At 40.1% G+C, this 13,750-nt stretch overlaps 1 protein-coding gene across 3 annotated transcripts in view; it reads left to right on the top strand.

Annotated features, from left to right (window-relative positions):
- The window catches only part of SLC25A13 (solute carrier family 25 member 13), a 231,230-nt gene that overhangs the window by 100,485 nt on the left and 116,995 nt on the right, over positions 1-13,750 (top strand). The gene's annotated exons all lie outside the window — the stretch shown is intronic.

Below are 13,750 nucleotides of genomic sequence, written 5' to 3'. Positions count from 1 at the left end.
ATGGTCACTTGGGAGGTGCTGTGACAGTCCAGGCAGGGGTGATGGAAGCCTGGAGTGGGTACCAGCGGGGCCATTCCTGAGAATGAATCCTTTATGACTTGGTTCCTGATGGGCTCTGGGTAAAAGGGGATCAGAGGAAAGGAAGGCGGGGGGAACCTGGGAGTAGCCGCTGAGCTTGTTCCCCTCCGATGACTTGTGGTTTCACATTATCTCTTGAGAGAAGAGAAAGTGAAAGTCGCTCAGTTGTGTCTGACTCTCTGCCACCCCATGGACTATACAGTTCATGGAATTCTCCAGGCCAGAACACTGGAGTGGGGTAGCTTTTCCCTTCTCCAGGGGATCTCCCCAACCCAGGGACCAAACCCAGGTCTCCCTCATTGTGGGGGCTGGTGGTGGGGGGTGGGGGGGATTCTTTACCAGGTGAGCCACCAGGGAAGGCCCTGGTGAGAGAAGGGAAGTAACTGTCATTGTGATGTTGAAGTTTATTGATCACTTACTTCATACCTGCCCTGAGCTAAGTGCTTTATACATAGTTGACCATGCAACCATTACAGCCTCGGAGGCCCGTCCTGTTATAATTCTCATTTTTCTGATGAGGAAATGGCCTTGGGGAGGTTGAGTAATTCATCTGTGGTCCTGGAGTTGCTTGTGGTGGAGCTGGGGTAGCAGCCGGCCTCATTCTCTGTGCCACACCGCCTCCCGCTGGCGGTGGCCAGGTTCTGTGAGGACCGCCTGCCTTTGTGATCCAGGTAGGCGCCCGTTCATCCTTCACTGTTTCAGTCTCTGCTAGACATTAGAGGGATTCAATGCAGTTTTTTTTTTTTTTTTTGCGAAGAAGTAAAGAACAACAAGTAAATGCATTAATTAAAGGTTTACCAGACTGGAAGGTAATTATAAGAAGGTTCTTGGATTAGAGTTCTCAGTACACATAGAAATGCCTTGGTTGTAGACGTCCAAGTATTTTGTTGAAAGCACTTGTGATGGGCTCTACCCGCCCAGGTGGCTTTATCTTTTGATGTGAGCAGAATTTTGAGTGGACGGGGAGTCGTGGAGTTGTGGGAAGGGGAGGGGAGGTGGCCTTTGTGCGGACAGAGGATAGTAGGGGCGGTCCCTTGATTGCAGTGTGGGTGCAGGGAGCGGGGGCCTCATGTGATGGCGCATCCACCATAGACCTCTGAGCAGGAGGGTTTTTTGTTTTGTTTTGTTTTTTTTTTTGTTAGGAGAGGCCAGTGCTGCCGAGAGGACAGGGACAGAAGCCGAGTGATGCTTGGAAAAGGTGGGATTTGTTGTGCTGACTGGAGTGGGACAAAGCCAGAGGCAGGTGTGCCTGGGATCCTGGATTCCTGAAACAGAGAAGCAGAGGACCACTCCCATTTTGTGAGTGGACGAACTGAAAGTCAGGGTTTGAAGGGACTTACCCACCCTCTGAGCAAGTTGGTATAGGGTGGTTTTCCAAAACTTTTTTTTCCCCACGTTTCTTATTTATTGATGCTGGGAAAGCAAAGCATTTTCATTATGAATTTTAACAAAGAGGTGTGTGTGTTTAGTGAAACTGTTAATCTGATATATTTAGTACACCTACCAGTGATCGGTTTTCTCATGATGCTAATTTAAGATTAACTACCCCATTGATCAGTGTTTCCTAGTAGTTGTCTCTGCAAGAGGCAACAGTAATAGCCTAACTCAGTAGTAGTAGAGGACCTGAATCTTAACTCTGTCTAGCATAAGTCCCAATCAACCGTCTGAAAATTCGGAGTATGCTGTATACCAGCGTACTTCCTTTAAGTTGAAATGTAACAATCTTACTTGCTTAATGCCATCACATCTTTCTTTTCCTTTGACTTTTTTTCATTACTTGTAAACAAAATTTCATGAAATGTTTTATATGCAGTTTTAAAGTTTCCATTCTTAGTATATGAACATAAACTCAGTTTCATTGTTGTGTTGGTGGTGTGTCTGTCCGCAGTTCTTAACTGATCTTTAACAACAGGGATTCTCAACTCTCTAGTTCTAGATGAGTGTTAGTCCTTGAATGGCCACAGTGGTTAACGTTTTGTCAAAATGAGCGTTTGCTTTGAGCAAATCTCAAAGGAGTCAGTGATCTGCCAAACGACTGGAACTATTTGCTTTTCTAAAGAGGGACAGTTGAATGAGTAGACATATGTTAGTTAAACCTTTTCCAGCATCACTGTTTAAAAGCTTCAGTTGTAAAATCGTCTTTGCCCTGAGCCACACTGGGAGATTTGGCTGCCTTGCTGTTTCAGCTCTGTCAGTTAGCCTGGAATCCAAAAGAACTAGCCCAGTATTGATCTTTTATTGTAAACTGCAGTGGTCTCTTGTCCTTTAATCTTAACTATTGAGTGATAGTCTTAGGTTTGGTTACTTTAAAGTGGTATCTCCTGTTTACGTTAGTGTTATGTGAGACAGGATCCTCCGATTAGACAAATTTTTATTTTATGAAGGCTCTGAGAAGTCCTGCAGAGAAAAATAAATTAACTTTGTCCAACTGTTTGAACAGAACCTGCCATTCCTTTGTGTGTGAGACGTAAACAGAATCCACAGAACTAATGAAGCGACCTCTAACATCCTTCTCTAGTTAATTCTCTGACGTGTATGTTGGTATTTGGAGGGGCCTTTCCTGGGTTCACAGTTGAATTTGTACAGGAACACCTGCTGTGATGAAACTGAATTGGAATGCTCTGGGAAAATGGACAGGTTAGATGACATGAGGAATTATGTGGAAACAACCTGCTTCAGTCATTCTGATTCCAGTTGCAGAGAGTGATGAGAGCAAAAAGCATGCAAATAAGTTTTGAAGATAGACACTCAAATTTAATAATAAATGTAAAAAGCTAGCAGAATGCAGGTATTGGACTAGAAGAGGACTTTTGCCATAATTTTTTTGAAGCTCACTGGAAAGAAGGTCATTTATTATTACCTTTGTAAAGACACTTGAAAAATGAAATATTCAGAACGATGACTGAGAAGGAAAATGGTTGAATCATAAGGGCCATTTTTTGAGCAAAGTTCATTGTTCATGTTAATTCTAATTTTGATATTTCACAAAAACATGTTATTTTGGTGAGAGGACGTTATTACCCTGTAGTAGATTTTATTTCATATTTTAGGGAGGTCCCAAGTATATTTTCTTATGCACATTCCGATAGAGAATGGAAATACTGAGTAAGAGCAGTGTGAATTTTAAGACTAAATAACCTTCACATTGCTGAGAACTGGTGTGCCTGGGGGCAGAGTGGCTTGTCTGACATCCTAGAGACTGTGCAGAAGCTGTTCCAGTTCATTGGGTCAAAAATCCACTATTTGCGAAAAGCTAAATACGGATTTGCACGATTGACCATAATGACTTCAATTTTGAAAGATAGTGGTATCAGAGAACACTTCCAGTTGGTGGGATAATTTGAGATTCGTCTATGCTCAGATGGCTAAAATATTGTGCTACTTCTGGCACTTCATCACCCCATTTTACAAATAGGGAGTTGGGGGCAGGGAGGCCTGTTGAGAAGGCGAAGGAATGTCAGTTGGAGAGTAAATCACAGTAGCCCTGTGAAGCCACTCCTTAGTTAACTACTGCCTGGAGGTTAACTGTTCTTTAGAAGCCGGTCAGTGTGGAGAGGCCGAATTGGGGGTTTCTGGTGCGTGTGTGAGCGCGCATGTGTGTGTGTGTGCGCGTGTGTGTGAGCGCGCATGTGTGTGTGGGCACACGTGTGTGTGTGAGATGAAGGACGAGGAGAACTGGTGAACAGGAACGAAGGTGTGGAAAACAGAAAGCTAGCGGTGAATCCTAAAACTTGGAGTACTGGGGAAGATTAGACTCTTTTAAACTGTACTGCTCACTTAAAAATAGTAAAATTATACCATTATTCTTTCAGTATAGGAGGAGATAAAAATACAGTTTTTCTAAATTGGAAAATTTGCTGTAATCTTGCTGCTAATGACTGATTTCTTCCAACGCTTGCAAGGCAGTTTTTGCTCTGATAGGTTGATAAAGGAAACAAAATCAAGAACATATTGGAAGTTCTCAGAGAAAATTACAGTTTAGGTATATGTTGGGGGTGGATAGTTAGACATTTTAATTGAAATAAAACAGTTTTATACTAATAAGGGATCACTGTGGGTGTACATTTGTAGTACATCTGCTCTTGAGCATTTAAGTAGGGTTAAATGTATGTTAATGCTTCTGCAAGAAAATTATTTTTGATAACATCCGTCTAAGGAAACTGGCTTAGGAAATTGGTGTTTTAAACAATAGAGATATACTTGCATTTAAGGAATGAATTAGAATTCTTTGTACTGCTTTAAAAATTTCAAAGAGTTGAGAGGTTTTTGGTGTGTTCCTCTCCAGTGGTAAGGAAAGTTAACACAACAGATGAATTAGCAGGAATCAATACAAGCTTACACATCTGGAGAGTGACCGCAGTCTGTTGTGTATACCTCCACACACCATTTTTAATGACCTGCTTTTGATTTTATGGAAGACTGCTAATGATTTATTCTCTCCAGTTGAAAATAATTTTTTCTTTCAGATAGGTTGGAAATATCTCAGTTGGCCTCTCTCGCTGTTTGATTTAGATAGTGCGTGTGATAGAAGATTAGTGTCAAATGCTACATATAGTTGCCAACTCGGAACATTTTTCATTGTGAACCAGCACTCACTATGATGGCTTAAATGGTGTATTAATCTTGAGGATTAATAGATCCATCACATTTTAGAATAGGGAGGATTCTTATCAATAAGGCAGAGCACAGGCGCCCATTGTAGTAGTGGGGGTGTTCACTGCAACCGTGGACTCTCTGGCTCCATCGCAAATCTGCTGAATCAAAGTTTGTGGGCGTGGGGCTTGGGAATGTGTTTTGAACAAGCTCTCCCAGGGAACATGGTTCACCCTGCAGTCGAACAATGGCTGGTGTAGTTTATGGCTTTATTTCATGGACATGGAAATAGGCACAGAGAGGGGAAGGTGACTGTTTTCATAGGAACCGCACCTTCGTCTTCTGGCACTGACCGATGGATGATACTGTCTTCTAGAATGCCCTGTGACCTCATATCAGGGTAGTCTCATCCATCTCTATGTGCAGAATTGCAAGAGTTTTTTCTTTTTTTGTCGGTGTGGGGGGTTCTGAGCCCTTCACTTATTTATTTTTATTATTATATTTTTTTGGCCACACCCCAAGGCTTGTGGGATCCTGGTTCCCCGACCAGATATCTAACCCGTGCTCTCTTCTTTGGAAGCTCAGAGTCTTAACCATTGGACCAATAGGGATGTCTTGAAAGAGGTTTAAATTAGCCCTAATTTCTACATGCGTCAACACCGAATATAGCTTCAAAACTGTGTTTAGCTCAGCTTGACTGTGTGTGTGTACATGAGTCTGTATGTGTATACTTATTTTTTGAAAGATACTTATTATTACTGTACCTGCATGTTCAGAATAATAATAATACAAAGTTTACAGGGGCTTATAGAGAACTCAATTTAATGAGAAGAGTTGAGCCTGTGAAGGGCTTATTCTGTACTCACCGTTTTAATGGCACCCATTTTCCCCCAGAACTTCCTTGAGCGAGTCTGAATTGTAGCCAGAACACTTCTTTCCTCTTCAGACCCTTAACTGTGATTAATAGGAAGAGGCACTTGTCAAAAGGGTTGGAAATGGCAAACCTTGATACTGGTGCATGTGGCAGTAGATAGGTCTGCATCCACTTTACTCCATTATGTTATTTAACTTCCGAATTCAACAATTTGTCTTTTGCTCTCTACTTAAAAGATGATGGCCATATAAGCTGCTGTTAACCGTATCAGCAGGGTGGAATATTAAATCCCTTCAAGCGAAACCACAACTTTCTTTGAGGATTTAGCCACACAGTAGAAAAAGCACCCCAGTGAAGCTGTTGAGAAATAAAGGGCGCTGTTCGCAGCTTTCCCTTTGCCTCAGAGAGATGGATTACTTTTGGGTTTAACTGAAACATCCTTTTTGTGTTTATTGTATTAATGAAATTTTTAGGGTCCATGAGAGTGAGATAGATTATGGTTCAGTGTTTGGAATAATGTAGCTTGATGAACCTTTTTTATTTTAATGGGAAACTCGTTTTCCTTGATTTGCAGCTTCAAAAAGTGAATCTTTTGGAAATGAAAGTGCACTAATTTAGTTATACTGTATGGAAACAAAAATGTAGAAAGTTAGAATTTGCATAAGTGAAGACCTCGATGATTTCAGATTATAGTGTGGTGAAGGTTAAGGAATAAGAGGCCATAGAATTTGTAAAAACAAATTCAGTCTAACCACTTAATGGCATGTGCAAGTAATTTGCCAATTAAATATTTCTAGTATCTGAAAGATCTTCAAAGTAAAGAGTGGAGGTTCTTAATCTTTCTTAATTTCATACTTTCAGAAACATAATAGAAAATTAGTTTTTTTATCACTTTTCATTCAAAATTTTAATATGTGAGCTAAAAGAAAGGGATTTTAAGTGTTTGAGGAAAATTATTGCTTTTTGAGAAATAAACTATGATATTTCCAGTCACACTATGCCTGATATTTTTGGTATCATTTGTAAATATTTGGTGCCCAGATAACAATCTTCATTATAATTAAGACTTTAGATTTTGAAACTTTACTATTTTAATGGTTACCTGATATGTTTAGAACATTGTACTGGGCACACTTAGCTACAAAGCAACCCTTGAGGTATTTTATTCTGTTTGTACATTGAGAAAATGGAGTTAGATGAAGTAATTTGCCTAATATCACTCATTAGTGAGAAGCAGATCTGAGGGCTCCAGATTTTTACAAACAGCTTTTTTTTTTTTTTAGATATAGTGCACCCATTTAAAGTGTATTATTCCATGTTTTTTAGTCTATACACATATTTGTGCAACCGTAAGTTTTAGAATATTTTCATCACCCCAACAAGAAACGCTATTCCTTAGAAATCCTCACACACCATCCTGGACATTGCATATAAGTGGAGTCATACATGTGGGCTTTCATGGCTGGTTTTTGTGTGTTCAAGGTTCATCCATTTTGCAGCTTGGAATAGAATGGCTTTCCTTTTTATCACATTATTGCTGGATGTACCGCATTTTCTTCATCCATGTTTCAGTTATGGACATTCTGGTTGTTTCCACTTTTTGGCTACTGTGAATAATGCTGCTTTGAACGTTGTGTACAGGTTTTTGTGTGAACATATGTTTTCACTACTCTTGGATATATGCCTAGGGGTGGAATTGCTGGGTCACTTAGTAGTTTGTCTCTCAATTGTGTCTGGTTCTGTGACCCCATGGACTGTAGCCTGCCAGGCTCCTCTGTGCATGGGATTTCCCAGGCCAGAATACTGGAGTGGGTTGCCATTTCCTTTTCCAGGGGCTCTTCCCAGCCCAGGGATTGAACCTGGGTCGCCTGCGTTGCGGGCAGATTCTTTTACTGTCTGAGTCATCAGGGAAGCTCTGGGTCACTTGGTAATTGTGTTTAACTTTCGGAAGGACTGCCAAACGCTTTTCTGAAGTGACTGTGCCGTTTTGCGTTCTATCAGTGTATGCTGATTTCAGGTTTCTTTACATCTTCACCAACACTTGCTACTTGTGGGAGTGAAGTGGTATCTGATTGTGATGGTGGTTTGGTGGTTTAGTCACTAAGTCATGTCCGACTCTTGTGACCCCATGGACTGTAGCCTGCCAGGCTCCTCTGCCCATGGGATTCTCCAGCCAAGAATACTGGAGTGGGTTGCCATTTCCTTCTCCAATCTCATTGTGATATATCATTTTATTTGTATTACCTTAATAGCTAATGATGTTGAACATCTTGTCATGTGCTTATTGGCCATTTGTCTTTGGAAAAATGTCTACTCAAATCCTCTGCCCATTTTAAAAATTGGATGAATCGTCTTTTTGTTATTTGAGTTGCAAGAGTTCTTTATGTTATTCCAGAGTTCTTTATCACATACATGATTTGCAAAATTTCTCTCCCATTTTGTATTCTGTAGATTTTCACTTTGTCAATGGTATCCTTTGGAGCAGAAAAGTTTTAAATTTTGAAGAAGTCCAATTTATATATTACTTTTTGTTGCTTGTGTTTTTAATATTTAAGAAACTGTTTTCTACTGCAGAGTCACAAAGATTTATGCCTCTGTTTTCCTTTAAGAGCTTCACAGTTTTAGCTCTTATGTTTAGGTTTTTGGGCTTCCCAGGTGGCCCTAGCGGTAAAGAACCTGACTGCCGATGTAGGAGACATAAGAGATGCTGGCTCGATCCCTGGGTTGAGAAGATCCCCAGGAGAAGAGAATGGCAACCCACTCCAGTATTCTTGCTTGGAGAATTCCATGGACAGAGGAGTCTGACTGGCTACATTCCATAGGGTTGCAAAGAGTTGGACATTACTGAAATGACTTAGCATGCATGCATTTAGGTCTTTGCTCCATTTTTGAGTTAGTTTTTATATATGATGTGAGGTAGGTTCCACCGTCTTTTGCATGTGGATATCCAGTTGTCTCGGCAGCTTTTGTTGAAAAGACAGATCTTTCCCTATTGAATCGTCACCCTTGTTGGAAATTAATTGACCATAAATGTAGAGGTTTATTTCTTGACTCTCAATTGTATTCCACTTGTCTTACATTCTAAGTCGCTTCAGTTGTGTCCAACTCTTCACAACCCCTTGGACTGTAGCCCACCAGGTTCCTCTGTCCATGGGATTCTCCAGATGAGAATACTGGAGTGAGTTGCCAGTTGCTTTTCCAATTTGTCTTATATGTTTATCTTTATGCCAGTTCCACAGTTTTGATTACAGTGGCTTTGAGGTGAATTTGAAATACAACTTTGTTCTTTCTTGAGATTGTTTTGGTTATTCTGGGCCCCTTGCATTTCTATGTGAATTTTAGGATTTGCTTGTCAGTTTCTAGAAAGATAGTAGCTGGGATTTTGTTAGGGATTACACTGAATCTATCACTTCGGGGAGTATTATCATCTGAAGTGTATTAAGTCCTCCTATCTATGAGTATAGACTGTCTTTCCATTTATTTAGGGCTTTCATTTGTTTCAACAGTGTTTTATAGCTTTTAGAGTATAGGTTTTGCATGTCTTTTGTTAATCTTTTTCCTAAGTATTTCATTCTTTTTAAGGCTATTGTATATTGAGTTGTTTTCTTAATTTCTTTCTGGGGTTGCTTACTTCCAGTGCATAGAAGTACATTTGATTTTTGTACATTGATCTTGTATCCTTCAACATTGCTGGGCTTATTAGTTCAAAGAGTTTTTTAGTGGATTCCTTAGGACCTTGAATATAAGGTCATGTCATCTATGACCCAGCTTTTAAAAATCACAGCTCTTTTTTTTTTTTTTTTAAACTACAATCATACTGTGTATCCTGGGAAACATATTGAGGGGAATCAGTTGAGTTTTTGAGATTATATTAGGAAAGCAGTGGTTATCACTTTGTAATTGTCTTTTTATGATCTTAAAAAAAAAAAATGCAACAGACTTTTAGGCTAGAAACATTTGTGTTGGAAGCAAAGTCCCCCAAAATAAACTCAAAGGCTCTTTGAGCTTATTTGGTAAAGTTTTGCTTTAAATAATATCATCATTATTTGGTGATATTATGGGAACTCTGGACCTTCCAAACATAGTTTGTTTGGCCCATATTGCAATAACAATGATTATACTTTAAGAGATAAGCATTCTAATTTTTTACTTTCAGAATGAGTGACTTAGCTGAGAAAACTATGACTGTAAACATCCAAAACATATATCTAATATTTAGATATTTGTATTTCAATTCTAATTCACTTCACTTCTAATTTAATTTATATTTCACTTCTAATTCAGTTTTGCTTCTTTGCCTATATGGCCTCAACCTGGGGATAAGATTTTTAATACCTTGTACTTTGGGGAGAGACCATCTAATTTTTTTAAGTTAGTAATGAATCTGCCAAGTGATGCTTATTTGAAAGCCATTAGCTGGTGTGTTATGAATTGCAGTCATCTGTATATATATATGTATTTATTTCACTGAACAAATAAGAAACCAAAAAGCATAAAACATTTTCCCCCTTTCCTTTCCAGAACTACAAGTTAGGATGATAGGTTTAGAAAGCTCAAATGGTAAAGGTTTAGTGATAGGAATGGTCCCAAGATAGCCTGCTAGAGTCTTTCATGGTAAAGCTCATGGAATTTTCCATGAAAGCAAGAGTACAGAGCAGAATTTGAAAATCATTTGGGTTTTAGTTTCTCATCTTCCAGCTATGTGATGGGAGGGGTGCCGTTTCCTCTCAGTACCTCATCAAGGTGTGGGGAAACCTTAACCAAATGTTAAACGAAAAAGTGATTTGAGTCTCCTAAAAGGAGAAGAGAATATTAACCAGGGATGATATTACACTGTCTTCCAAAGTGAGGAAGGAATTTCAGAACTCAGAGTGACCCTTGGGCTTTTCAGTATTCCTATTCATAAATGTACAGGAAAATGTCAAGGCCAAGAAAACCAATACCCCAGAGTGACTTATTGGAACAGGATGAAGTATTCAAATACTTAGGTATCTATAAAATATTTTCAGAGAAAAAGTATGAGTTTTCCCAACTGACAAGATTTAATACTTTAATTTCTTAAGAGTTGATTAGCCTTGAAAATGACTACAGAAACCGTGCTACTTTTCTTTCGTCCACAGTCCTTCTTCCCTCTTGCACGTATCATTTGATTTGTTTAACTAGAATTTGGTAATCTTACAATGTTTTAGTACCCAAACCTCTGTTAGGTAAGTTTGGAGAGTGAAAAAGAAATTTTGTAGAGATTGTACCAAATAATAAAAAATTCCAGGTCTTTTTTCTTTTTTTCCTGCAGAATTCCATGACCAACTGTTCTTCCCATAGCAACCTTTTCTTCACCACAAATGTTGTGTCAAGTTCTTAGGATTTGAAAAATAATACCTGCTGCTGGCAACTGATGCCAGCATCTGTTAAGTGCTTCAACCAGGATCTGTCCTGTCTCAGCGACAGCAGGTGGCTTTGATCCTCAGTGTTCCGATTGGACACTTAATTCACTTCAAAAGAAAGGAACCCTTCTTCATGCTGTTGCTTTTTACTGAAACACTCCCTCACAGATTCATCTGAATAAATCCTCCACAACTTTCAGGTCGCAGATCGAGTTTTCTCTTCTCCAGGAAGCTTTTCTCTCCCACTTTGTAAATGCATCCGTCCTTAAACTTGTTTCCTTGCTGCGAGGAACCCTGGCCCTTTAGCCCTTACTCCAGCATGGTGTTCGGATGTATTGTTTAGTTACTTCTTGTGGATTGCACTTGGGGTCAGCGCTGTGTCTTCGCCGGCCTTTCTACTTCCCGCAGGACCTGGTACAGTGCTTCCCCCTGGGCTGGCTGACGGCTGGCATTCTTAAAGTGGCCAGCATGTTAGAGCAGATGAGAACTGAAGATGGACACCATTCCCAGGGCTGTGTAGTTTGGACACTGTCCAGCTCCAGGCAACACCGGCCACGTAGGCCAGGATGTGAATGTTGTTCACCAGGTTGTACGACCAGCCTGTCTCTGGGGTCTCCAAGTGGTCGGTGTGTACACTTAACTGCCTTACGTTAGCTCTTGCGAAAAATCTTTCCTACCTCCTTTCTTTCATGTTTTTGGTCTGTTTCAATCTGGAGTTTAAAACCCTTCTATAACCCACTAGGACAATATTTTTCAAAATGAGGTTCTGGACCCTTAAATTAGAAAAACACGATTGTCTTTGTGACTGGGTGCCACTAATCAAATAAACACACTATTTTATGTTAAAAAAAAAAAAAAAAAGAAAAACTTGGGGGTGGTTTAGTCACTAAGTTGTGTCTGACTCTTTGCGACCCCAGGGACTGTTGCCCACCAGGTTCCTCTGTCCATGGAATTTCCCAGGCAAGAATACTGGGTTGCCATTTCCTTCTCAAGAGGACCTTCCTGACCCAGGTATCAAACCCAGGGTCTGTATTGTAGGCAGATTCTTTACTGCTGAGCTACTAGGAAAGTCCTAGAAAAATTAGGATGTTAATTAAAATGCAGCTTCTTTAGTCCACTTGTATCAGCCTAGGCGAGGAGCTGAAGACTTCTGTAAGCAAGACTGATAATTCTTATGTGTGTGTGTGTGTGTGTGTGTGGGGTCAATCCCTAAGTCTTGTCCAACTCATGGAGACGCCATGGACTGTAGCCCACCAGGCCCTTCTGTCCATGGACTTATCCAGGCAAGAATACTGGAGTGGGTTGCTGTTTCCTTCTGTAGCAGATCTTCTTAGATCAGGGATTGAACCCACATCTCCTATGTTGGCAGGCAGATTCTTTACCACTGAGCTGCCAGAGAAGCCCGGTTAACAATCCTTATGTACTTCACTAAAATCTTAGGAAATGATTGATGAAGTGACTTCAGTAGGGTGGAAATTGTAGTGCCTCAAAAGGTTAATGCCACTGTCCTCAACCTGTTACACTGTTGTAAACCTTTTCTTCTTCAGTTAGATTCAGCCACAACTTAGTGAATATTTATTTTCTCTATGCCCACCATTGTGCAGGCATGGGGAGAACCAGATGGGAAAAATAGTCTTTGTTAATAATCTATATCAGTTCAGTTCAGTCGCTCAGTCATGTCCGACTCTTTGTGACCCCATGAACCGCAGCACTCCAGTCCTCCCTGTCCATCACCAACTGCCGGAGTCTACCCAAACCCATGTCCATTGAGTCGGTGATGTCATCCAACCATCTCATCCTCTGTCGTCCCCTTCTCCTCCTGCCCTCAATCTTCCCCAGCATCAGGGTCTTTTCAAATGAGTCAGCTCTTGGCATCAGGTGGCCAAAGTATTGGAGTTTCAGCTTCAACATCAGTCCTTCCAATGAACACCCAGGACTGATCTCCTTTAGGATGGACTGGTTGGATCTCCTTGCAGCCCAAGGGACTCTCAAGAGTCTTCTCCAACACCACAGTTCAAAAGCATCAGTTCTTCGGCGCTCAGCTTTCTTTATAGTCCAACTCTCATGTCCATATATGACTGCTGGAAAAACCATAGCCTTGACTAGACGAACCTTTGTTGACAAAGTAATGTCTCTGCTTTTTAATATGCTGTCTAGGTTGGTCATAACTTTCCTTCCAAACAGTAAGCATCTTTTAATTTCATGGCTGCAATCACCACCTGCAGTGATTTTGGAGCCCAAAAAAATAAAATCAGCCACTGTTTCCACTGTTTCCTCATCGATTTGCCTTGAAGTGATGGGACCGGATGCCATTATCTTAGTTTTCTGAATGTTGAGCTTTAAGTCAACTTTTTCACTTTCCTCTATGTAGAAAGGTGCTAATAATCTATGTAGAAAGAAAAGATAGATAACAAATGTATATTCACACAGACCTAACTGCATACTTAAGCATACCCTATAGACCTATCTTTTTGAAAACACATCTATTTGTAGGATAGACGGTTTGTAGAGATAACATGTCTCAGAGATCACATTTAGCTCTAAACTTCAGAGGGATGAGATTTCAATTCTTCAGGCAGACATTTGCATAAGAGAGACAAACTCCCTTGGAATAGTGGAGAAAGCTCGTACTTAGGGTTCAGAGTTCACAGTTTTGAATTCAAGTCAGAGCTCTAGTAAGCAGTAAATGATGGTTACTTTTAGGAAAAATAAGATTGTTGGTTAGAGTGAGATGCATTTTATTTATTTATTTTAATTATTTTTTAATTGAAGGATAATTGCTTTACAGAATTTTGTTTTCTGTCAAACATCAACATGAATC

This window comes from Moschus berezovskii, chromosome 3 (assembly GCF_049115385.1).
Source record: "Moschus berezovskii isolate FMDL1 chromosome 3, NW_MosBer_1.0, whole genome shotgun sequence".
NCBI lineage: Eukaryota > Metazoa > Chordata > Mammalia > Artiodactyla > Moschidae > Moschus > Moschus berezovskii.
Note: the sequence above shows the minus strand (reverse complement) of the source record. Positions and strands in the feature narration are given on the sequence as shown.